We start from the raw sequence: 23,978 nt of genomic DNA, 5'->3' as shown, positions 1-23,978 counted from the left end.
GTCTCGGGGAACGCAAACCGGAAGTCGCCCGCCTGCCCGCTTCGTTCGCTATACCTGGCCGAAAGAGACTTACCGTAAACACGAGGATAATCCGTGCGCTGCCGAGATAAACGTTGGGTTCTCTCCGGTGCGAGTCTCCGTTCAATCGTGGCACACTCTGCGGCACATGTCACACGAAACAGCCCCGACGAACGTCGTTAAAGATACGCGGTGGGCGATCTACCTTTTCACTTTCGTCCCTTCGGGCCTGCTTCTCTCCCCAGGCCCTCCTTGCACAGCGAGATTCTTTTTCTTCGATTCTCGCGCGCACTTCTCCGTCCGTTGTTAGGTTAGGTCGCCGGCTTCGTCGCGCAGGCCAAAAAATCCGGGCCTTGTCGCCCCCTCTCGGTCGTGTATCCTTTTCTTTCACTCGCAAATCGCGGTCGCTTTCGTTGAGGGAGGCTATCCGACGGGCAGGTAGCTTCCTTTCTCTTCCCCTCACGTCCCGGGACCGACGCACTCGGGGTATCGTCAGAATAGAAAAGTATAAAAAAGCAAAAAACAACGTACAATGCACACAAGTCGAGCTCGCGAACGCGTCTGGCTTCCCGAACGTTCGGCGCGAGAATTCTCCCGGGGTTTTTCGAGCTAGTTTCCGCCGGCGGTTCCGTCGGCCGTCAACAACGTGTCGTTACCGGAAACAGTGCGAACGACCGGCCGCGTGCAGTGTTCTCGTTTCGTTAGCCCGCACCGCGCCTCGCGTACTCCCTTCTCACGCGCGCGCAGATGTCCTGGGGCCGCCGTCCTTTGTTCCTCACGTCTCGGCCGCTGCTACGTGACTGACCGCTTCGTGGCCTTCGTGCACGTCCGACGCACGAGCCGCTCCGGAGACGCCCGAAGAAGGATCCCGACGGTTCGTCGATCGGAAACGACCCTCGGCGGAGGACCGAGGGAGAAGAACCTTCCTTTGTTCAGGCGAGACCGAGCGGCACGACGGCAACCAAGACTGCTCGCAACATAGTTCGCTCCCTCTCTTTCTTTTCCTTTCTCCTCGCCTCTCTCACGTATTACTTTGAATCTTCTCTTTCGTTCTCTTTCGCTCCCTTTCGCGCGCGATGCAGCGCGCCGGCACTCGCGCACTCTCTCACTCTTTTCCTTTCACTCGTTCTCTCTCGCGCTCTCTCTCTCTCTCTCTCTCTCGCTCTCTCCCCCTCTTGCTTCGCGTCGGCGATGCGAACGATCGCGCGGTCTGTTGGTAACTGAAACGACGCTCTAACGGCGGAGTAGAGTTGAACCGCGGCGTCGAGACGCCGCGACGAATGGTGGGGGAAGGCTTTCGACAACCACCACTAGCGTCACCACCACCATCGCCGACGCCGACGCCAACGCCGACGCCGACGCCGCCACCCGCCATCGCCGGTGGTGTTTCTCCCTTTCCCTGCCGCCGGCCCGGCCGCCCTCCCGGCTGGCTGGCGCGCAACACCCTCGCGGCATCAACCCGGCGCGACTCCGGCGCCCGTTGGCGTCATAACGGGTGGCCGGATCGAAAGGAGCCGTCGCGGACGGCGCTCCGCACGATCGATCGCCCGCACGGGCGGGCGTCTCGACGGCTCTCGGGACGATAACCTTGATCTTGATCCGTAAATTTCGGAGCTATCGCCGTATCGCACGCCGCCGAATCGACGCGAGATAAAAAGATGCGCGCAGATAAGAATTAAGAGATTTACAGCGCACCAGACGTCCCTCCTCTTCTGTCTTTATTTACTTATTTATTAAAAGAAAATTTTTTTTTACTCTTTTTCTTTTTGTTTTTTTTTTCTTTTAGAGTTTTTTTCTGCTTTTCTGTCGGATGGAAAATATTTAATCGACAATAAAATAATTTCTTTTGTAGGTAACTATAGACTGCCTTGTAATAAGCCGATAGAATCGGCATTATCGCTCATTGTCGATAAACATATGCCGCAAGTAGATTTCGCGCGACGCCACGAGATAAATAATGCAAAGCCGAAGCGGCAGCTGGGACAATTGGACGTAAAACCGTAACCAATTACAGGCGAACACAGGTTTCATACTATAACCTATAATACATCGTATCTGTAGTTTGCGACGAATCAATAAAGCATCTATCTATTATGATGGCAAAACGCAACGCCTCTTTTCGTTTCGCCGTCTCCCGAAGTTGTTTTAGCTCGATGCAGCCAACTCCCGCGACATTTCGTGATGTAAAAATAGTTTTGACCCTAAATATTCGAAATTCTTAAAAAAAAAAAAAAAAAAATGCGCAAAAATACAATTCATTATATAATTTAATTCAATAGTTAGACAAAAACGTCACGCGTAACAATTTCGAATTTATATCTCGATTTTACCGGATAAAATAAAAAAAAACCTATTATTTAAAATAGCATTACCTCCTCGCTCGCTCATTGAATTTCACATCAAGAGAGGATTAAATAACGTCAAAGGGTGGAATTAATGGTATTAAGATTTTTTTTTCTTCTTCTTCACTGTCGGTGATAAAAAAAAAAAGTAAATCGCTCGTCCGCAGCACGTGTGCGAGCGAGTTGAAAATAAAAGCCTCGTGCTAACCTCGAGGACGCCAGGTGAGGATAAGAGATAATGAGGAAAAGTATGCCGGTCGTTGCAAGAGAGGGAATGTTTTTACATCCGTGGGAAAATTTCCCGCGCGCTACGATTTTCCCCGTTTGTGTGGAGATCGCGGTTTTGTTTTTCTTTCGCCGGACGCCCATAACGACGTTTATGCTCTCTCGTACGCCGCGGCGCAACTCAATCTCGGCATGCAACTTGAGTCCGCGCTCGCTTATTAATCGTAAAAAGCATCGCCAGTTCGCGCTATATTAGCGAAATACGCCATCTGATTAAAAGACGTTATATAAGCAAGAGGCAACGAGCCGCGGACACGATTGCGCGATAAAGAAAGCGAGCATCGCGGAATCGCGCTTTGTGCCTGGTGCAAATTAAACACTTTGCACCAGTTCGTTATGTAAAGATTACCGTGTAGGAAAGGAAGCTTTTGCTAGAAATCGATGCGAGTGTATTCACGGCGAACGTAACGCGCGGTGAAATTTGCCTTGCGTAAACGCCGCCCGCTCGCAGGGATCCAACTGTATCAAAATCAATTGCGTCACGCGGTGAGTTCTTAGCTGAAATGAAATTTCACAAGCGGCGGATGGAACCATTAAGGAATTTTGTATGCCGAGAGAAAAGTATATCCACTCTTGGACCCAAGCATTTTATGATATTTCCAACGATAAATATGATTAACTCAATTATATTTGTAATTTACTCAATCACATTTATCGTTAGAAATACAATTATCGTTGGGTCCAAAAGCAACTACTTTTTTTCCCTCGGTGTATGCTCTTGAGCTTCAGCATTATTTCGTAATGCGAAAATACGGCGAAAGCGGGTAGGTAGATTATTTCGCGGAGAGAATATTTCACCGAGACCGACACTCATGAGAAAACAGCCCCAAGGCGGCCGGAGGAGACAAACAGCCCAAGGTTTCTTTTTCATGGGTCTGAAGGGGTCGGTTATCGCGCGACAGTTGCGAGGAGCGTCGTTCGAAATGAGGCAAATCAATTACATGGGGGATGAAAATTCGCACACGTAACGCGGCTGCAAACGAACCGACGGTGGGGCAACGAGAGGGCGATGACGAATGAAAGCCGGTGCCTTTTTTACTCGGAAAGACGTAAAATTAAAGGACTCCGCGGATATTCGCAGGGAACGAAAGAGATCTTCGGCGTTATCACTGCATTGTCCTAGTAAGGACGTATATTCACGCAAAAAATAATCTTAACAAGGTAATTTAATAACTACAATTCGTTCGTTATCAATCTACGACTGACTTTTATATCTTTTATATTTCAATTTTTGGACTATCGCAAAAAAAAAAAAAAATAAAATTCCGGTAATTTTGTGCGCCCGGGAAGGCAGTCTCTGCTTTCTAACTTTGTGTTTAGAAAAATCCCAAATTTGCGTGACAGGTAGATGGGTCGTCATTAACTTTCGTCACGCGCCCGACTTTCCAATCACCAACGACTAATGCCAAGAATCGCCAAGATAGATAAAAACATTCCAGCCGTTCAACACTTTTACGAGCGCCAGCCTTTTCATTTAGCTGCCAGCATCGCGCGCGTGTAATTGCGAGTTTCTTTCATTGATGCGCACGCAGGACGACATTAATCGTTTCGGGATGACGCGGACGGTGCTTATACCTCGAAATGCACTTCGACACTTTTAAAGACGACGAATAAAAAGTTTTGCAATAAATTAAAGATTCCCGTACACTCTTTGCATACATTTTCCATCAATCACCTCGGAGATTAATTTACGTGGCGGTAGCTGGCCCCGAAATATCTTCCTCGTACGATTTCGAACTCTTTCTTCGTAAATTGCCAGGTACTTTGTAAGTCATCATAAATTTTATCGGCATCGCGATTGCATTACCGATAAATATCGATATTCGCCGAGTGGCGTCGCGGCGTGTCCGTATTAAGGACACGTCGGTGAATTTAGTAGAGTTCTGAAATATCATTTTGCGCTTTCTTCGTGCGAGACGTAATTCCGACAAATTCTACGAATTTTTATCGCAAATCTGTTGTCGTTCAAAATTGAAATTAGAACAAATTGCACAATTCGCTTGCAGTTCGTTAAAAAAAAATTCTTTAAAAGATCGATACCCCCGTGAATAAAGGCAGCCAGGGAAATAGGTGGCTAACGGAAAAGGAACGTCGTAAATCGAGATTCCTGTCGCAGGGTCGGGAGCGTCAATTGAAAGTTTTTGTCCGGCGAGGCTTCCCTTCCTTTTAATTCAAAATTTTCCTCTATCAAGATGTGGCAAGATGTTCAAAAATGTCGTGAGGTACGGTTATGGCTGTGAGGGAATATCGCAAATTACCCGATTGCCCTGGCGTTAAATTATGACACTCGTAACGAGTTTTTGCCACTATCGGAACGGCTCGGGGTCCCGGTCGAACGCAGCGAGGGGCACCTGCTCCGGATCCGAAAGACGTTACACGCAACGAACATACCCTGCGTATTTTCTCTGGTCGGTTACATTCCGTTTCGTTCCGGGCAAACGGGTACAAAGAACAGCGGCTCTCAACCCGTCGTCCTTAACCGCCGAAGTCGCGAAGGGCGTAGAAAAATGACGAAGAAAGTCGCGAATGAAATAATCACAAAACCAAAAAAAAAAAAAAAATAATATTCAAAGTCTCATCCGTACTGTTAGGTCATTTGCAAATTTCTTCGACGTATGTGACTTTGCACGATCGCAAACGCGATTGCGAAAAAAATGCATCTTCTTTATTGTTGAAAACTTAATTTTAACGGTCTATTTAGATTTTTTAAAATTTTGCTTTTATAGCTTTTCGGTAACAGAGACGTATGATAAAATTCCGGCAAGTATTAGTCCAAATAACCATCGGGTTTTTTAAACCAAGTAATGAGAAACTCGCTCTTCCTGGCTCTCTTTATCGATATTTCCTTTATCATGCCGTAATCGTGTGTGCCACGAACCGATACGAAAGTCAGGAAACAGCTGACTGTTCGGGAAAGCAGCTGCTTCCGAAGTAATATTTGTTTGTTCGCGTGAGCCTCGTAAGAACCTTTTCCCTTTGGTAGCTTCTTGTCTACGTATAATAGCGGTTGCCAGCATCAGTCGTTACCACGAGAAATTATTGTTTGGCGCGTGCAACGTTAAAAAAAAAAAAAAACAGGCGTTTGCTGGAAAGTTTCGAAATGCGTTCGACAAGAAAGCACGAGATGCATCGACGGACACGACCAGACCTGCCGGCGCGCTCATATCGGTTTTACTTTTGGAATTGGCCTTGCAAAATGAAAGGCAGACACGTCGCATCCCCTCAAATCTGCCTTTCCGCTTACGGACGCCGTCGCGCTCGAGACGCTCGAAACCGGCGCGCCGGAAAACAGCTGACTTGTACTTTTTCGTTGAAAGAGCAGCTGGCCGGCCAGTCCGTGGGCAAGAGAGCCGTCTGCGTTCCTTATACCGGGTGTGTCATTTATCGTAAGCGAACGCGCCGGAATTCGATGTAATTACACACGAGAGAGGCAGTTGCGAATCACTATCTGATAAAAAAAAAAAAATAATAATAATAACGACCGAGAGGAGACAATAAAATGAAAGAAATCATTGTGGTAAAATGCAACGTCTGTAACTTACATACGGCAGCTCGAACTTCTTATTTCTCCTTGCAATTAAATTTGATACTACTCGGTTAAAGGATACAAGGCACTCTTTTGAGACTTACGACTGTCGGAAGGCACACTTTTTTTTTTTTTTTTTTACCATCGAGAAATCTATAATTTCAATAAGTTAAATTGCAGCCTGTCGCGTTAACGTGAGATACAACAACAGCCGGCGACGTACCGCGATAGCATCGCCGTGATGGGGACGTAATTTAATGAACAACACGTTTGAGTATCGTCAATTAAGTCTAGACGTTATGCCTCCGAGTTATTGTGAGAATTACACGGCGGAAGAAGAAGAAAGTTTAACGTATCGGTCGCTCTTAAAGATGCGCGAAACAGGCATTGTCGACGACAATTACAGGAATTTTCCCACTTTCAATCGTTATATCCGCTGCCCTGTGGGGTTATTTTCTCGAAGAGCCAGAATTTACCGTCGGTCCATTACTCCTCTCCCTCCCGCGATATTACGAGCAGTAGAAAGTAGACGCAATAAAAAAAAAAATGATAATAATAAAAACGCGGACCCGTTGAGCGGATTCTGCGTTACTATCGAAGTAACGTATCGACCTGATTCCAGAAGAATTTCCCGTCGCGCCAAATCGGTCGTGAATTAATCTCTCGCGACTTGATTAATGAAGGTGGCGCGACAACGCCGATATTTAAAATCAATCTTCAAAGTTGAGGAAAGAAGAGAAAATCGCATTTGGCCGAGGGACGCCCCTGATTCATCATTATCGCGCGACAAGCTTTTCGGAAAATTCGCCGGGAATTCTTCGTCTCGTTAATATCGCGACCTTGCTCGGCCACAGGTAACTGATACGCGCGATAACGCGGCGGATATACTTTCGTTGCGCGCGGAATTATCACGTAGCTCGTTACGAGCAGCTCGGCGATCAAAGATCGGCTTGGGTGAGCTCGAGTTCGCCGCCATATGACGTAATCGCGCAATTAAAACACTCGGGAATTCTGAGAAAATAGCCGGCCAGGAAAATGAGAATGATTAATCTGCCTCGCGCCATCTCCGAGTGTCTTCCTCGCGTCCGGCCGGCCTCCGAAAGAAATGCCGGATTTATTCACGCATAGATTCGCGAATGAATGGAGCAGAATGAACGTATCGAAGAAGTAGGACGTGCTGACGAATGGGCGCGAAATTACGCGGCTGAATGCCTGGAAAATTGTGCAGGTCTCACGGTAATATTGTCGCGTAGTTAACTAAATCAATTACCTTAATATTACAGGCATAGAGAATGCAATAAATCACCTGAAATAACGAAAAGCGCAAGCAAGTAGCAAATTGCGCTTCTGGATTATTTATTAAATGTGCATCAAATATATATTTAGAAATTTTGAAAGACCGTCTTAATTAGCTGCCATTCCTCGCTCAGAAAAGTAATACCTTCGAGTACGTAAATAAAAAAAAATAAAAAAAAAACATTTTTATGGCACGAGAACACTTATCGACAAAGTTTTTCATCGAGTTCAAATACGTTGCAAATATATCGAATGAAAATAGTTAAAATATACAATTCGTTAACTATTTATAAAGAAACTTTTTGTAAATTTATCAGGTAATTTATCATTAGCACGTGGCATAAAAGTTGATGCGAATTTAGCAGATCGAGCGTGCGAGATACGCAAGTGAATAAAGTCCCGTTTTGAAGAGTTATTAATTTATTTATGCTCGATTCCCGCGAATCTGTTTCAACCGCTCGTGGTAAGCTCCGCCGAGCTTTCGAGATTCGCAGGGTTTGATAAAAATACAGAAGTTCTTCTAGCACATGTTTTGCGCTTCGTCCGAGCTTTTCTCAAATTTAACACGAACGACGAACTTTAATCGTCTCGGCAACTCTCGCCCAGGAGCTTTCCAATTTACGACGGAACGGAAAGTAGATGACGCGATCCAAAAATGAATTAGCGATTATAGCTTTGCCGAGTCCAGCAGTTTGATATTTAAAAAGCATTTTTAAAGTGTCCAAATAATTTTCTCAAATTCGTTTATCGCGGCTAAGTTAGCATCGTTTCGCCACCAAGTAAATTGCACAATACATTTTGTACGCGCAGAAAGAAATTACTTCTGTACACACACCTATTACATCGAGTATTTTTTAACATAAATTTAACATAAATGTTTAGATGTTTAATGTAGGAAATAATTATTGCTTTCGTAACGCAGAAAATACTTTATAATTATTCCGCCAATTAAACTTCATTCTTTACAGAATTTTTTAATTCAGATTTGTTTTTGCAAATTTGAAGAATTAGCGACCTTTTCAATGTTAACGAAGTATCGATTATATAAGTTTTAACGAGTAACGCAAATTGATACAACAATTTATATGGCAAACCGGTTAACGGTAATTGATTTCAATAAATTGGACGGCGAAGTCGCTTTAGCGAAAATTTTATTTCAGACTCGGCCCCGGATTTAATCCCGAAAGTTTTGCAGCGTTAACATAAATAGAGGGTTTCAAATTGAACTGTCATTGAAGAAATTCATAGTGAGATTGTGTTTACTAAGAAATGTCGACGATTAAATTACGCCGGCAATTTACGATTAGCCGCGGGACGAAAATTTTCGAGGCGCGCATAATCGGCGTTTTACGTGGTCGCGAAATTAATTTGTCAAATTTGTACGCTCGTTAAATATGTCTTTTGGACATAATTGCCAATAAAAATTCTGTACGCCGGTGTTAAGTGGCGACATGACGAAGATCTTTCTTCAGAGTATACACAAATTACGCAAACCCATTTCATGTACAAATTCGCAATAATTTCACGAAAACCCATCGGGATTTAATCAAAGTATGAAAGCCACAATTTTTTAAATCCAGAAATCAGAAGATAAATATATTTAACGTTACGTTTTCAATGTAAAAACTCGGTAATTAACATTTTCCGCGACGCGATAAAATAAATACCTCTACCCGGACTAATTATAAACATAAAGAAAAAAGATTGATATTAATTAAAAGTGGTAATTTGTAGCCGTGTGTTTAATCAGGCAACGTGCCGTCGAGTCATTTGTATGTTTTACAAGCGAGCGAAAACAACCATTTTGATTGGAACAGTCCTTTCTACAAGGTCGCGACGAGTCTTGGGAAGATTTTTACGAGAGAAAAAAGAAATAGTAACAACAAGATTGTGACGTATCAGCGAGAGAGCGAAAGCGACCGCGCTGCTTTGACGATTTTTCTCACTGCGGAAACGAACCAAGGTTACGTGGAAGCTTTGTTACGTCTCGAGCCTCGGGCGCCGATTTCTCGTGCGTCTCGTTACATCGCGATTTTGTGCTGCATGAAAAACCAGCCGTTTTTACGTAACACACAAGTGACGAAAATCAAATAAACTTACAAAATACCCGCCGCGCTAAAAAAAAAGAAAAAAAAAAGATCTCTAACATGGTGAACAAATTACAGACTTAATTTTTCAATCAACTGTACAGTTTCTTTAAGAAACAATGATTATTTAAATATAACTAATATCAATTATGCTTAAACACCTGTTTATTGTGCAAAGCACTTCAACCTTAGACTTGTTTTCGTGCCAGCATCCGTTACGCCGTGCGACTGATAACACCGTCAGTTCGCCGACCTCTCGGGATATCAAGGCAATCGCGAATACGTCGATACACCTTTAGAAGTTCGCGGCTTCAGCTGTGATTAATCATTACGCCGTTAATGGCAAGGCAAACAGACTCGAGTTCAAACTTGGGTCTCTGCTCTTTTCCCTGACTTATCTTCTCCAAGAAATTACCGCGGAGTCTACGGAAGATCGCTTAAACCTCCCCGCACGACAGGCGTCTTATCGTCAAACAGCGGGAGAGACTCTCCTCTACGAAAGAGGCGCAATAAAAAAAAAAAATTAAAAAAATTAAAAAATATAACGATTTTAAGAATCCGCGTCTTTTCTCGCAATTTCTTCGGGTGGCAGCCGGCTGTCTTGGGCAATTTTACACCGAGTCTCCTGCCACGACTGTAAAAGCGCGCGCCGGAGGCTGGAGATGCAGTCCGAGCGTAACCGAGGCGGTTTTTTTTTCGTCCGGCTACGCGCGCGCACCGACAGGCACGCATACGCACACACGCGCGGGAACGAGGACGACGAGAGAGCGGCATTTATCGCCTACGATCCATCACCTCCCGCGCACATGCTGGAGAGATTAAGACTTTTTGCGAGCCGTCCTTTCGCCGTTCTCGCGCGGGTCCCCGGAATTCGTTCATGCACCACATTTGCGTACTCACCAGCACCACGGCTGTCGACCGTCCACGCCGCCGGCGAGACCTCGGGATGCGAGCCGGATGGCAGCCTCAAGTCTTCGTACCTACAAACGACAGACAGTCCTTTGTCAGAGCGCCGAAATTGATATCGAATAACACTCGGAGCAGCGAGATACGTCGACACAAAATCGTGATTTACAACGGCGAAATAACCGGGCCTTCGAATTTTTATGCGCGCCGGCGGATTCCCGGAACCGTGAAGGTGGGAGGAATATTAAACTCTTTCCCGAAACGACGTTCTCACAGTGTCGTGCTCGTTGTCTGATCGACCGGCCGAAGTGTCGCGACGCAGAGACGAAGTATCTTTAGCGCGCGTGAGGATCACCCATCGCGGCATTCTGACGGCGTGAGACTCACGCGGCGAAAAAAAAAAAGAAGTGAAAAAGGGAGATCTCACGCCTTGGGAAATAGGTAGAGTGGGAGGGCCGCGGCGGGTAACGTACATACACAGACGTCCCCGTCGAACGTCATCGTTGAAAAACGCCGCGCAAAAAGCTGGTCCGTGCCGGGCTTTCGCGGATCAGCAACGAGACGAACGGAGGGTTACCGTCGGATCCGAACACTTCGAGCTTACCTCTGGAAACTGGTTGAACGCTGGAAGGGTCTCGGTCGCCTTTGCAGGTTAGGTTTTCGCCGGCTCGAGGGCAACAGCCGGCACGTGCCGAGCTCTTGATTCACGTCGCGACGTCCAAGGAGGTGCTCGACGACCGAAATCCGATCGAGCTGACGTATGATTTTGCGGAACACGTGCACTCCCGACTCCTCGACGACCTCGTGCACACGATAAATTCGACTTTTTTCACCTAACGGCCGCTCTCCACATCAAGCTACGTACCGGCGCGCGCGCTTCGTACACACCCGACGCCGCTCGCAACGTCCTCTTGCCTCCCGCCGCGCTCGACCAAGTTCGACTGGATTCGGCGCGGCTCGTACTCGGCTAGCCTCGGATAACTCGGCTCGCTTCGGTTTGCTCGGCCACCGGCCTGAGAGCGGATGATGGCGTCGGCAGTCGCGCGATTATGAGTCAATATTTTTCGGACGGAAGGACAATGTACGTACACATGCAACCTTTTCGGCGATCGCAGGAATCAACTTGTCTCATCGAATTTGTCATGCCGGCTTGGCGGTGACGTTGTCGTGATTGGTAAGAACCCGTCTACGAGTCTCTCGCGGTTTCAATTCGAAGACGACAATAGCATGCAACCGTTGATCGTAAAAGGATGAAACGGGAAGCGTTCTGTTTGCGTAACGAGACAGTCGCGAGAAACGGCGTGCGGAAGACAAGTCCGCGGCCGGGCCTCAGGAGGCTCGCGACTTTCGATCTCCGAGCTCATGTGGGTCGACACGTAGGTCTCTCTTCTGATCATACCTCGCATCGCTGCGCCTGTGGGATCGCGCGCGTTCCTTGTACGAACCGTGCGTACGAGCCACCGAGGCGCGCACCAGAATAAACTCGGCTCTATTTACCTTTGTGCAGGCTGCCTGATCCTAAGATGTACGTTTCAATATCTCGGCGGCGCTTCATTAGGTTAAACAAATTACTCTGTTATCACTCTCTTGTTCTAGTAACCGAGAAAAAGCCAAATAGTCAATTAGTTAAATGATCAATTTGTCAAAAGATTTATTGTCGATCAATTTAAGAATTAAAAATTAACTATATATTATTTATTAATTCATTATCTATTAAATGTATTATTTGTTAATTTATTATTTATTAAGCGATCTACAGCGGTTTAATAATTTTGGAACGTTTTGCAGCGAAGTAAAGGTGTATCGAAGCTTTCGTCGTTCAGCTACCGCACGAGACGTGGCTTTGTTTAAAGAAGACGAAGGGAAATGTTTACAAGCGACCAATTAAGAACACTTGAACGCCCACGTTGGCTGACGATTCGATTCGACGACTTTTCTCCAAGGACTTGTCACCGAGGTCACGACGATTTGACGCTCCATCGGCTTTCCGGACTTTCCAAGTACGTTTGAATATTACGTACTTGCGGACGCATTGGCAGGGTATATGGTTCATTGCACGCATAAAGACACTTCACTTCTGCTCGATGCGAGCCCGGAATGTCAGACATTTCGACAGACTTTTACACGCCGGCGGCGTAGATCAATAAAGCGCGATGGACCACATATCGTAAGCCGCAATCACGTAAATGCGTTATGCAGATATTTCGTGAAACACGCACTCAGCCCGACCGTGGGATATTAATGCGCCGATGTGGCCTTTGCTTTCGATATATCCCGAGGTGTTGGTTGAAATTATTGTTGCAATCGCGAATTGTCTCGTATTATTTAAATTTGAAACAATCAACTTTTCGCTTAAAATAAAAATCAATTAGAAAAGATTTAAAAGTCAATCTGAATAAGCCTGCGGCGGTAAATGCGAGTTCGAAAGCAAACGCGCTCTGGTGCCTGTTAAAATTAGGAAATCCACTACGAATAGAATTAAGCAGTTTAGTTTTGGAAGAAGCTCGCGTTTCTTGCGACGTGTTATCCGATCGGTACATGAAAGAGTGCCAAATAGAAAAATCTGTAGAGATTTCCGAAGTTATACACGCGGGATAAACTTCAGAGAACATAAACAAGTTGAAAATTTATTCCGACAACTCTTTCACGGGAGAAAAATCGAGATATATTCCATTTCGCGCCAACGCGTTCTGTACAATGATGCATGTTTTATTTCAAAAGTTTCATGGCCGCGACTGAGTTTAGAGTGTAACCAAAGAGGCTTAACTTTACGTTAATTTTTTACAACGCGCTCTGGCTAATACGCGCTCTGTTTTACGAAAGTTGTCCGAAGCGCTTTACATCTCTTCTCTTATTTTGCATTTAATCCCGACAAACGCAAAGAGTCAATTTAATATACAATGGCAGCCTCACGGTTAATTAACTCCGCTTAAGCAATTGCCTTTCTTCTTAATAAGTCGTAATCCAGGTTTAAAAAAAAAAAAAAAAAAAAAAAAAAAAAATTACTCGCGCTTAGAAGAACTGAAGATTTGAATAAAATATTTTTGCTATAAATAGTCGAGTGTTATCCAGCAGTTACGACGCCACTAGTCTCATATAACCGGTGATAACGTGTAACTGGTTGCAACGGCATCCGGATATTGCGAGGAAGATATATGTATATTGTGTAATTATAAATAGAATTTTTTTTTGCGCTGGAACAAATCGGCGCAAGGCTGCGAGCTAAATGGGAATGTACGAAAGTCGCATAGTCTCACGCTCTATCGCAATAAAATAACGATACCCAATGAATGAGTTCCAGCGAGATACGCCGTGTACTTACAAAGAGACTCGCGATAAAACGCGCGGTAAAAAAAAGCGGCCGGAGGTATGTGTGTTCCTGCTTTCTTGCTGCTACACATACATCGTAAGAAACGAGTCCTCGTTCGGAGCGCGACGAGAGTGAGAGTAATCCTGCAACTTTCGTTTACACTAGCCCGGCAGCCCCGTGATGTCATAAATATGACCGCGTATCATAATCCGAATTGGCATTCTCGTGGTGAAAGGTGCGGTTGGATAAACGAGGCTGGAAACGTAAATACTGAAAAGTTGCACCGTCGTTTTCTCGAGTCCGCAAAACTGCAATTTAAAAAAAAAAAAAGAAAAAAGGGAAGAAAGAAATCGTTTCGTTAATCGATGCTCCTTTTTAATGTTCCGCGAAGATTTAAGCGCGCGGCACACAGCGCTTCATTACGCTGAAATGAAACAAGTTGCGGAAAAGAAAGCCAAATAAACAACTTCGAGAGAGTTAAGGAATTATAACGTTCGATAAATTACAAAACTTTGGGCTGCAGCGGAAATAACGATTTCGCTATTTCAACAAGTTTGTATTTCATTTAATTAGCGACTAGCTCTCCTCCCCTCCTTTCCCACGTTACTCGCTTTAAGACCGATCGATTGATTGCGCAAGAGTTAAGTGCACTATCGCCTCCATAAGACGATTAAAATTTAATCCGCGAAATGTCGACGTAAAAATAGCATGAGCGAACTTATCTCCGAAGATAGACGCGGAGATTACCTCGATCGATCTAATCTTACTTGAGTCGCTTTCCATGTCCCATTCGGAATCAATTTCTTTTACAAATCTTACCCGAAAATACATTCCGACTGCGAATTACCGCAGTTGTCGAGTGATCTAACAGCGGATTAAAATTTCTTACCTGATTATTGTAGTCTCAACTTAAAAAAAAGAAAAAAGAAAAAAAATCTTGCGACGAAACAATCCCGTTAAAATCTACATTTTAATATTTAATAAAACCGCATAAACGACGTAGTAAAAAGGTCTTCCGACGCGGACAAATCTAATTTACAACATCGTCAACGCGTATGCCGATCAAAGAGAAAGATCCGCTCCTGTAAATTCTAAACTATTACGTAGCATGATTACGCTAATAAATAACGGGGTTGAACGTACGCGCGTAATTAATGAACGAACGTCGCCGTGTGATTTGCACAGCTAATAGTTTCCCGTAAAACCGGTATCCGATCGAAGGTCTCCCCGCCCTTTCGCGCGGATATTTTAGCGCGGCGCGCATCAGGTTGCATCCTGTCGTCGCTCCGATACGCAATTTCCTTCCGTGCACGACTCGGCGCTTCCGGTTTAACATTCCCGCCAGGCTGAAAGTGACACGCGCCGGGCGCAAGACGCCGGAAGCCGCACGTAAAGCCCCTCCGATCCCGGAAGTCGTGGGCGAAACGACCGAAACGTAACTATCGGCCCGAGCCGATCGTGAAAGCGGATCACGGGCGAGTTGGCGAGAGCGACTTGGAAATCTTTCCGTCGTACTCCGAGATGATTTTCTTCGCGAGAGGCGCGAGATTTGTCTCCCTCATCTCGCGAGTTAACTTCCGAAGCAACCGGTGGTCGGCGCGAACGAGGTCACGTCGTGACACCCGCTTACAACCCTTTGAAACTGTGACAAAAGGTGCGAGATGCAGCCGCGATGAAGCCGACGTATAATTTTTCACTCGAAACATTTATGCGCGATTGACGGGCGAGATATTAATGAATTGTCTAGCTGCCTTTGATCCGTGAAAATTAACGGGACATTTGTTTCCCGGTGACAGATTGACAAATTGGAAAGTGCGAAGGGCGAAGGGCGCAGGCAGATAAATGACGAAATCGAATGTGAGTGATGTAACGTGAACACCATATTTGCGAATTTTGGCGTGAATAATGAAAAATAGATTAGAGATAATTTTATTAATATTTATTAGTGGGTTGCAGTTCTTGTTTGCAAATTATTCCGAGTCGCGAGGACAAACTCTCAAAAGGATCGCGTAATTTAGATCGGAAACGACATATATTGGCGCGAGTATCTGGGCCAAGTAAAACTGGTTATGGAAAAGTCTCGCTCTGACGATGCTACTTTTCTTTCGGAAGATGGTCAAACTGGTTTCGACCTTGGCGAAGATGGCTACGCGATGGAACGTTAAGATCGCAGTGCATTCTTCGGCTTATAAATTACGTTTTCACTGATAGAAAAAAAAAAAAAAAAACGGAACGTAGAAGTACTAGCGATGCATTAAATATTTAGGAAAACGATTCAAAAGGCGATAGTTTATGAATAAACAAATACTTATGTGTCAACTTTGCGTTGATTAAAATATTAATTATTATACTAATGTGAAAACTTTCCCAGCGCGTTGATCGCTATTGTAACAGTAACAAACCTGTAGAGCATACAGGTAATGCTGTAAATGACTTTTTGCTGCAATTTTATTCCACACGCATAACGATGACGTACAATATAAATTAAATTCGTCGTAATTAAAGAGTCGCGTTGATAGATCTAGAACGACCGGAATAATGAGCGTTAATGAATATTAATTCCGCATAACGATGAGCACGGAACATTCGGAAGTGAATTCCGGTGACTCTTCAAGTTTATTTGAAAGGGGTGAACATTTCTCTTTGATTGTCTTTATTTTTTTGCGCTAACCATTGAAACATGAATATTCGTGACTTTATGGCACAACGAGCACTCGTTCAATCGAATTAGGTACCCCAGACACGTATTTTGAAAGCGAACGACAGTGTCGAGCCTGAGATAAGTCTCGGTTCTTGGCAAGATCGAGCGACTCGCCACCGTGATGTATGGTGCATTGCCGTATAAGGTGTATAACAACACAATGTTAGAGACCGCGATGCCCATGCCAAGCCTGCGCTCTCCTTGTATGTTGCCCATGCCGAGAAGCAAGGGAAGCTCGTGAAGACTACAGGATCGCGTAGGTCCCTCTCCTGGAAGTCTCCCAGGGACGCGGGGGAGCCGACGACCCGTCCTCTTCCCTTTTCCTTCCTCCCTCCCTCGCCATCCCCCTTTTTCCCTCCCCTCTTTGTCGCCCCTTTCCCTCGCCTTCCTTTGCCATTCGTCGTTCTTCTCTCACCAGCCCGCACGTTTGCGCTTCCACTTATCCTTTTCGTCCTTTTCACTGGAATGGAGGAGCCATGCGAGCCATCCTGTCTCTTCGTTCCTTTCAGACGGTCGCCTTCTCTTCTCAGTGTCTTTCCACTTCTTTCTGCCCCGCGCAGTTTCCTTTTGCTTGTCTCTCTTTCTTCCTGTACCCGTGATTCTCTTTATGAGGTTACTTCTTCCGCTTGCAATTATCGATATGTTTTGTCTGCGTCGCTGTTTGCACGCTCTTGCTTCTTCTCGGGTGTAGTTTGTTTTACTTTACCTCGTTTCGAATGGGTTTTTAATTTTATAAACGTTGAGTTTTACCGCGAACTGTCGCGAATATTTCTTTTTTTTTTTTTTTTTTTCTTTCCTTTACATTTTAGATTTTTACAACAGCTCTACAGTTGAAGGAAATGTAATGTATTTTCATCACTCTAGATTTCTTTTTATTACGTCACGATTCCTTTTTTGTCTTCATCACGATTTCTCGAGCTCTCGTGGCCCGTGGAACTTTTTGTATCGGCATATTTGCCATTTATACCTGTCATTTTCCTTTCATCTCGCGCTACACCTCTCACGCTGCATCCAGCTTCGCCTTCTCCGTCGTTTCCATCCGCCTTCTTTCCTGGCCAGGGCAACCATTATGTATCTCGCGATACGTCTCGTCGCCTGTAGCAACTGCGGCCGTGCAACGTTGCATCCCGCCGGCTGCATTCCGTTCGAACTGCCTTGTACGAATACGTCTTTTGATAGTCGCAATTCGAAGAAAAAGCTTCCCTAGTTCCAGGTAGTCTCTCCTCGGCCACTCGCCAGGCACATTTTCAACAGTAGTCTGAGTAAATCCGATCGTACTCGCGCCAATACGTTAAAATGATTTGTTTTTTCCCCTCGCATCATCGACAGATTATTATGTAATTTTAAATTTATGATAGAGTATAAACTCTGTAGATAAATTCTTGTAACTGAAAATTATTTATAAAAATTCGATTGTTTGATGTGTTAATTTCCATTTTCAATTTATTTTATATTTAGGAATTAAAAAAAAAATATTTTGAGGCGAATAATTATTATTATGCCGTCTATCTGTCTCTTCGTGGCTTAGCGTACACGTGAAGGAGAAATTATTGCATCTGTACCTTGTCGATGATGCGAGTGATTGAGACGAGGATGCACGAGTGCCCAAATCGCGATTAGGCGCGAGCGTGTGGACCTCAAAGAGGACAATAGACAGACCGTTAGACGCAGGGCAAGGTACACCGGACTGAACCTGGGCCTGGGAATTCTCAAACGAAGGGCATCTTGAGGGACCTCGACCCGAGCCGAGGGTCCCGGCGGGGCTCGGACAAACTGGTTTACCTGCCACCTTCGTCGTCGTCCTCTCTTTTCTCCGGACATGGCGGTTCCGTGCCGATGGAACGGCGAAGAATGCAAAGACGCAGCGGCGCGAGCGTCTTTCTTTCTCTTTCTCTCTTCCTCGAGAAGAGAGCGGCCGGACTTCTTCGTAATTCGCGCTCGTTTTTTACCGACCACCCAAATTCTATAAAATATGAGACCAATCCGTCACTCGATATTATCCGGGAGAATTAAAATCGGGAAGTGGCCGCTGATTGCGTCTTTGTACTTCGCGATAGAACGCTGCTTGCGGCGTGAGATTTCCGATTCGATTTGCCCGAAATGTAAACCTCCCCGCGAAAACCCCCGGCTATCTTTGTGAACTTGTTCAGATACGACGACAATGCTAATACGGCCCGATAACCCGGTAATAGAGGCGATACGTTTACAATGTGTTCTGTTTCCCTCGTGCGCGTCTCGCTGTCTTGCGGAATTTAGAATTTTCACGTGGGGGGTTTTTTTTTCCATGGGAGCCGCCGCCACGGTAACTGGGAACGTGCATTTAAATTGCAACTTAAAATAGCAACATTGTAACAGGAATTTCTTCCCGATAGCTCGGCTGCGATTTCAAATGGGAATACATGCAGAGGATAGCACATAAATGATGGTATCTAGGGACGTCTGCGCGCTGGAATTTCTAATATCGGACATAGCATCGAGTCGAATATTTTATCCTTTAATCTCTAAATAATTTTAGATGATATCTCGAATACCTGCGGGCGCTTTTCAAATTGCCGAGCCATAGCAATAAAGATGTTTAGCGGTGACCCAAAAATCGGTACTCCACCATGTAAACATTTTTCGAAAACAAATAATGAATTAGCGAAGGTATGGAAGTTGCAAATAAAATTTATTTTGCAACGAAACATTTTAATATTCAACGTTTCAATATAATCAATTTTTCTGATCCTTTGTAACTCTTGGAGCAGGAAACAAAATCAACATTTCTAAATACTAAAAGAAATAATATCTAATGTTAAAGAATTATATTAATATTAATATTGAAGGCGTCAGGCACGTGATATTTATCATTCTATTACATTATTTAAATAATGCGTCATGAATTTTATATTAAACGTACGACTAATACGCCGATATTATGCGTGGAATTATAATTGTAGATCAATTTAATTAATCGAATTGATTCACATTACTCGCAAGTTAAGTATTGCTCTTACGTCTTAATTAACGTTACACTTCAGTACAGATTTGTATCCGTCCCTCTTTTTTTATAAGATTCCTCGCAAGTTTATCTTAAGGATGATTTTAATCGCCATTCGCGCATTCAACCTATTAAATTCAAAGGTTTATAGATTTTAATTATTCGAAGAGATGCGCGCGAGAAGGAAACGGATATCTCTTCAGTTCTGTTCCTTAAGAAACAAAGAGATTCTTCTCGGTCAGGATTTCCCGCCTCTTTATCGAAAACTTATCGTTCCGGATTATCCTACAACCGAGAAAGAAGCTTGCCGCTCTCTGTCGCGCTCAAAGACTCCGGCGGATCTCGAAATTAAAGCCTGTTGCTTATTCACGGTTATAAAATCTACCCACGTGATTTGCACGCAACTAATTACGCCGACGCGGTCCATTGCTCGCGAGCGTGATCTCCGTACGCGGTTCAATTACATCGATCGTAATCTACCGAAGGAGGGATTAATTACATCACGATGAAAGTGCGAAAATTCCGTTGACGGTTGAAGAATATTGCTGTGTCGCTGATGACCGACGTAACATTCGATTTATCTCTCGCGTATGGCGACGTTGATATATGCATGCCGCGTGCAGCATGGACATACAGTAACGAAAGGAAGCTAATTTCCCGGTTGCTTTGCCATTTTGCTGCGATCGATAGACGCAATCCCTGCGGGAGTCTGCGTTTTCTTTAAATAAAAAAAAAAAAAATTGCTCCGAAATGTGACGTGCTCGAAGCGACATTTCGCATGAAGTTTGCTTCAATCTTGGTAAAGAATCCGAAGTCGAAAGTAATGGATACAAGACTCTTTTATGCATGGCGCATGTAAATGCACGCGAGCGCACACATGGCCAGATACGTATAAAGGGAATGAATTAACATCAGTAATATATGCGATCCTGGAATTTCCGCAATGCGGCGGCGCTCGCGTTGTTTAGGCTTGCGTGTGCACCGCTCGTATATACGTACGTCTACACATGGATCACGCAACACGCACGCATATTACGCACGACGAGGCGTGCGTGCTCCGGATCGACTACGGCAATCGGGAACGATGCATGTTTCTGTAATTACTATGCGTGGCTGATCGAGACGATTTAAGCAATCTTTGGCCGTCATCATCTGTTAAATGATACGCTTTATCAAAATACAAAGTCAGTATTTTTCTCTCAGCGCAGCTTCGTTTCGTATTCGCAGCATCCGTCAGAGAGAACCGCTGATGTAATATAAGAGCGGCACTGGCTGGCAGTTCGAAGGGGTCGTTGACGGCAGAACAAAGGCCGTAATCGCGCGAGATTTTGGCACGGTATCCGGTCGAATGGCACGAGCCACATAGTCGCTTGCCAGGATTCTACAAGTGGTTGACCCTGGCCGCGAGACGACACGACGCGACAGTCCGCCGCGCCGTATAGGCATCGATACGTGTGCGCGAGCGAAAAATACGCTGGCCGCCGCGCCAATTGTTGATTACCGTTTATCGAAACGGGCGGATCTTCTACGCGATACGTACATTAATTACGCATGGCTAAGTTATGCCAGCACCGCGCCTATTAGACAATTTCGCAGAAAAAAAAATTGATACGCCGAAAGCGGCGAGGTCCGGCCGCGAGAAACGAGGAGCTGATGGAGGAAACATTCTCTCGGGTGGCGGATGGTTAAGTTCGGAATCCCAATAGGCGTGGATGGACCGCGGCATTCCGACTCGTACCTCATCGCTCGAACGCATCGCCCGGGATCCGGCACGACGATGGATTTTCATGTGTGTCATGGACGCGCGCGGCAACCAACACGGCCGCGGAATAAATCAACTGCTTGTGTATGCTTGCAGCGGTAAAAAAAAAACGAAAAAAAAGAGAGAGACAGAAAGATAGATCTATGCACACCTCTGCGCGCATCTATGTCTGTATCCATTTGGCGGATACGCCACGTTCATAAATCGCGATGGATTTTTGATAGTGGCGTTGATGCACGACCTAGAAGAATGCGCGAGATTTGTCGGACCTCTTCCTGTATCTCGGATTGTAGCGTAAATCGTAATCCCGTTCACGTATTCGATATGGTTTCCAGAACGTTTTTCAAAGGTTTATTTCTTTTTTTTCTTTTTTTTTGTGGATTTTTACCTTGCTCCCAACGCATACGTTTAAACTTACACGAGCGACGATTCACCCTGTGGATTACGACACGAATCCATGTGGTGTTTTAAATCTCTTCCTCCCTTTAGTGGAATTTTAAACTTTTATAAAAAAAAAAAATTGCCAACTGTGCCTGTTGTAATGACCAATCCACTTGCGCACTTTTTTTTCCATTATCCTGCATTAAGTTATTAAAAAAGTATTTGCCATAAATTGACTGCAGATACTTGTTAAAAATTTAGTTTCAATCTTTTTTGATGAGGAAGTGTTAATTAGATTAAAGATCTTCCAGCTCGAATAAACCGCGTTAAGTACGTCATTATCATAGTAATGATACGAAATGACAGCATGCGGCTATAAATACATTTTTTAATTAACCGTAGGTATAAATAAAAAATTTACGCGTTACATACCTTGAGCGAAATAAGTCACGGACGTACTTTTTGAATCAATGTAAAAAAAAAAAATTTGTTCGCGTATTGACGTCAACGCGAGACTAATCTATCCCGCGGGCACGTTCACCATTGCAAAAGGCCAAACATGGAAGGATCACTGGTGGAGTCAGCATAATGAATGACATCACTCGGACACACGTGTGGTGTCCACCTGTGCTATACCGCGACGTGTTTACGATGCGAACGGGACTTACATGCTCGCACTTTGCATCCAGCTAGTAATTTACACGCTCTTTCGGTGCAAGCTATCCGACATTTACGTACGTTTGCATTAGAAAAATAAATAAAATATGCAGTACAACACAGTACGCCAAACTGTGCGCCAGACTTTCATATTCTACTAATTCGTACTTAATACTTTTCTGTATTGTTAATTACAAATGATCAGTTCAATCGATGAGCACCGCGACGTATCCAGTTTTATAGATTTGTGATAAATTGAAAAAAAAAACAAAATTTGATATAATATTTAAAGCTTTAAATTCCTTTGTAATGCGTTTAACTTTCGTAGAGACAGTGAGCGAGATTATAAACAATATAAAGCGCGAATGATGAAGGGTTTTGCGCGCTGTAGTTGTTACGATTTTTACATTCCTCTACAGACGAACGAGTAACACGTACGTAGCGGAGATCAGTTCATACCTGACCGAGAAGTAGTTACATTGAGTTTTGACAAAAGTATGTATTTATTACACGCGGAAAAATAATATCTCGTAATTAAAATAAAAAAAAAATAAAAGTTAAGCCTTGCATTAATTTTCGCACGATTCGATAGGAAGTAATAGGAAATCTCGCGGAATTCGTCATGCGATCTTACGAGTTTTTATTTTCAACTTTAATTTTGATTTTCGTGTCCCTCCGCTGACATAATTCGCGGTTAATAATATACGATATAGACACGGCGCATGTAATTGGATATTAAATTGGTAACGTCACCGTCTTTCAGGTGTGAATCTCCGACACCCTCCGAGGGACCGAAAGTTGGATACGATCTCTCGGACGACATAATGCAATTTCGTCCGCGGCTTTCTCGGAGAGCCTGGTATCCCGTCGTACGACGGATCTGTCTGCACATTTCGTATTTATTTGCGAAATTCTTCCGGCGACATGTGACGGCAACGATTCTGTACTTCACACGATGACTTGGCGGCGCATGATGAAGCAAATCGGTGAGTTAAATTTGATTTATTTATTACAACCGAATGCATTGGCGAAATCAAGTTTATATAATACGGAATAAGTGATTTAGATTCGATGAATCTGTAGATAAAGTTGATACAATGTTTATTTAACACAAATTACAGTGTTTATGTGTATAAGGCTTGATTTATCTAAATGTTGTATTAATGACATTTTCGAAAGGACGTTATTTTCCGCTCGTATAATGTTGTAAAAATACTTCCTTCTCGGTTCGTGCGTCTTTTCGAAAACTCCTTGATAAATCATTTCGCTACTTCACTTCGACATGAGCTTCCACATCGTCTTTCATTCTTATAGCTCCGTTCTCCGTCTCGCAGCTACTTCTCTTTAATTGCTTTTCTACAACACGATAACCCAACGTTTATTTCTAGAAGTCAATATTGGCAACTAACCAAGTCCGGTATTTTCTAATTTTGTTTACGCCACTACGCACCGCGAAATATTGTATAATGGATATTTAGTCTTTTAAACATTTCATGAGTTTCGATTTTAAAAAAGCAAGATTTTTTGCAAATTCTGACGGGTGAGTAAATAAAAATCTAAATTGAATTGAAAGTGGCTGAACACGAGGGACGCATTAGAACTCAATGTGCAATTAATGAGAATGTTGCGAACATCGAAGGAGGTAAAAGCCTTCCAGATCTACGGAGGGAGTCAATGTCTATTCGTTGTTTTCTTTCCTCTCGCATCTCCTTTACGCGAGTTCGCCG

At 44.2% G+C, this 23,978-nt stretch overlaps 1 protein-coding gene across 5 annotated transcripts in view; it reads right to left on the bottom strand.

Annotated features, from left to right (window-relative positions):
• Positions 1 to 23,978, bottom strand: part of Brat (brain tumor) — a 90,528-nt gene that overhangs the window by 59,072 nt on the left and 7,478 nt on the right. For 2 of the 5 annotated variants that reach the window (XM_070661492.1, XM_070661500.1), the window contains exons 1-2: positions 11,065 to 11,331; positions 10,455 to 10,534 (exon numbers count right to left, since the gene is read on the bottom strand). The gene's annotated coding sequence lies outside the window, so the exon portion shown is untranslated. Of the gene's footprint in view, positions 1 to 73; positions 1,252 to 10,454; positions 10,535 to 11,064; positions 11,332 to 23,978 lie in introns of those variants that run through there. The other 3 variants (XM_070661505.1, XM_070661484.1, XM_070661504.1) reach the window with 2 other exon arrangements.

The sequence above is a fragment of the Cardiocondyla obscurior genome, linkage group LG01 (genome assembly GCF_019399895.1).
Source record: "Cardiocondyla obscurior isolate alpha-2009 linkage group LG01, Cobs3.1, whole genome shotgun sequence".
Classification (NCBI taxonomy): domain Eukaryota; kingdom Metazoa; phylum Arthropoda; class Insecta; order Hymenoptera; family Formicidae; genus Cardiocondyla; species Cardiocondyla obscurior.
The sequence above is the reverse complement of the archived record's forward strand: the minus strand, read 5'-3'. Positions and strand labels throughout refer to the sequence as shown.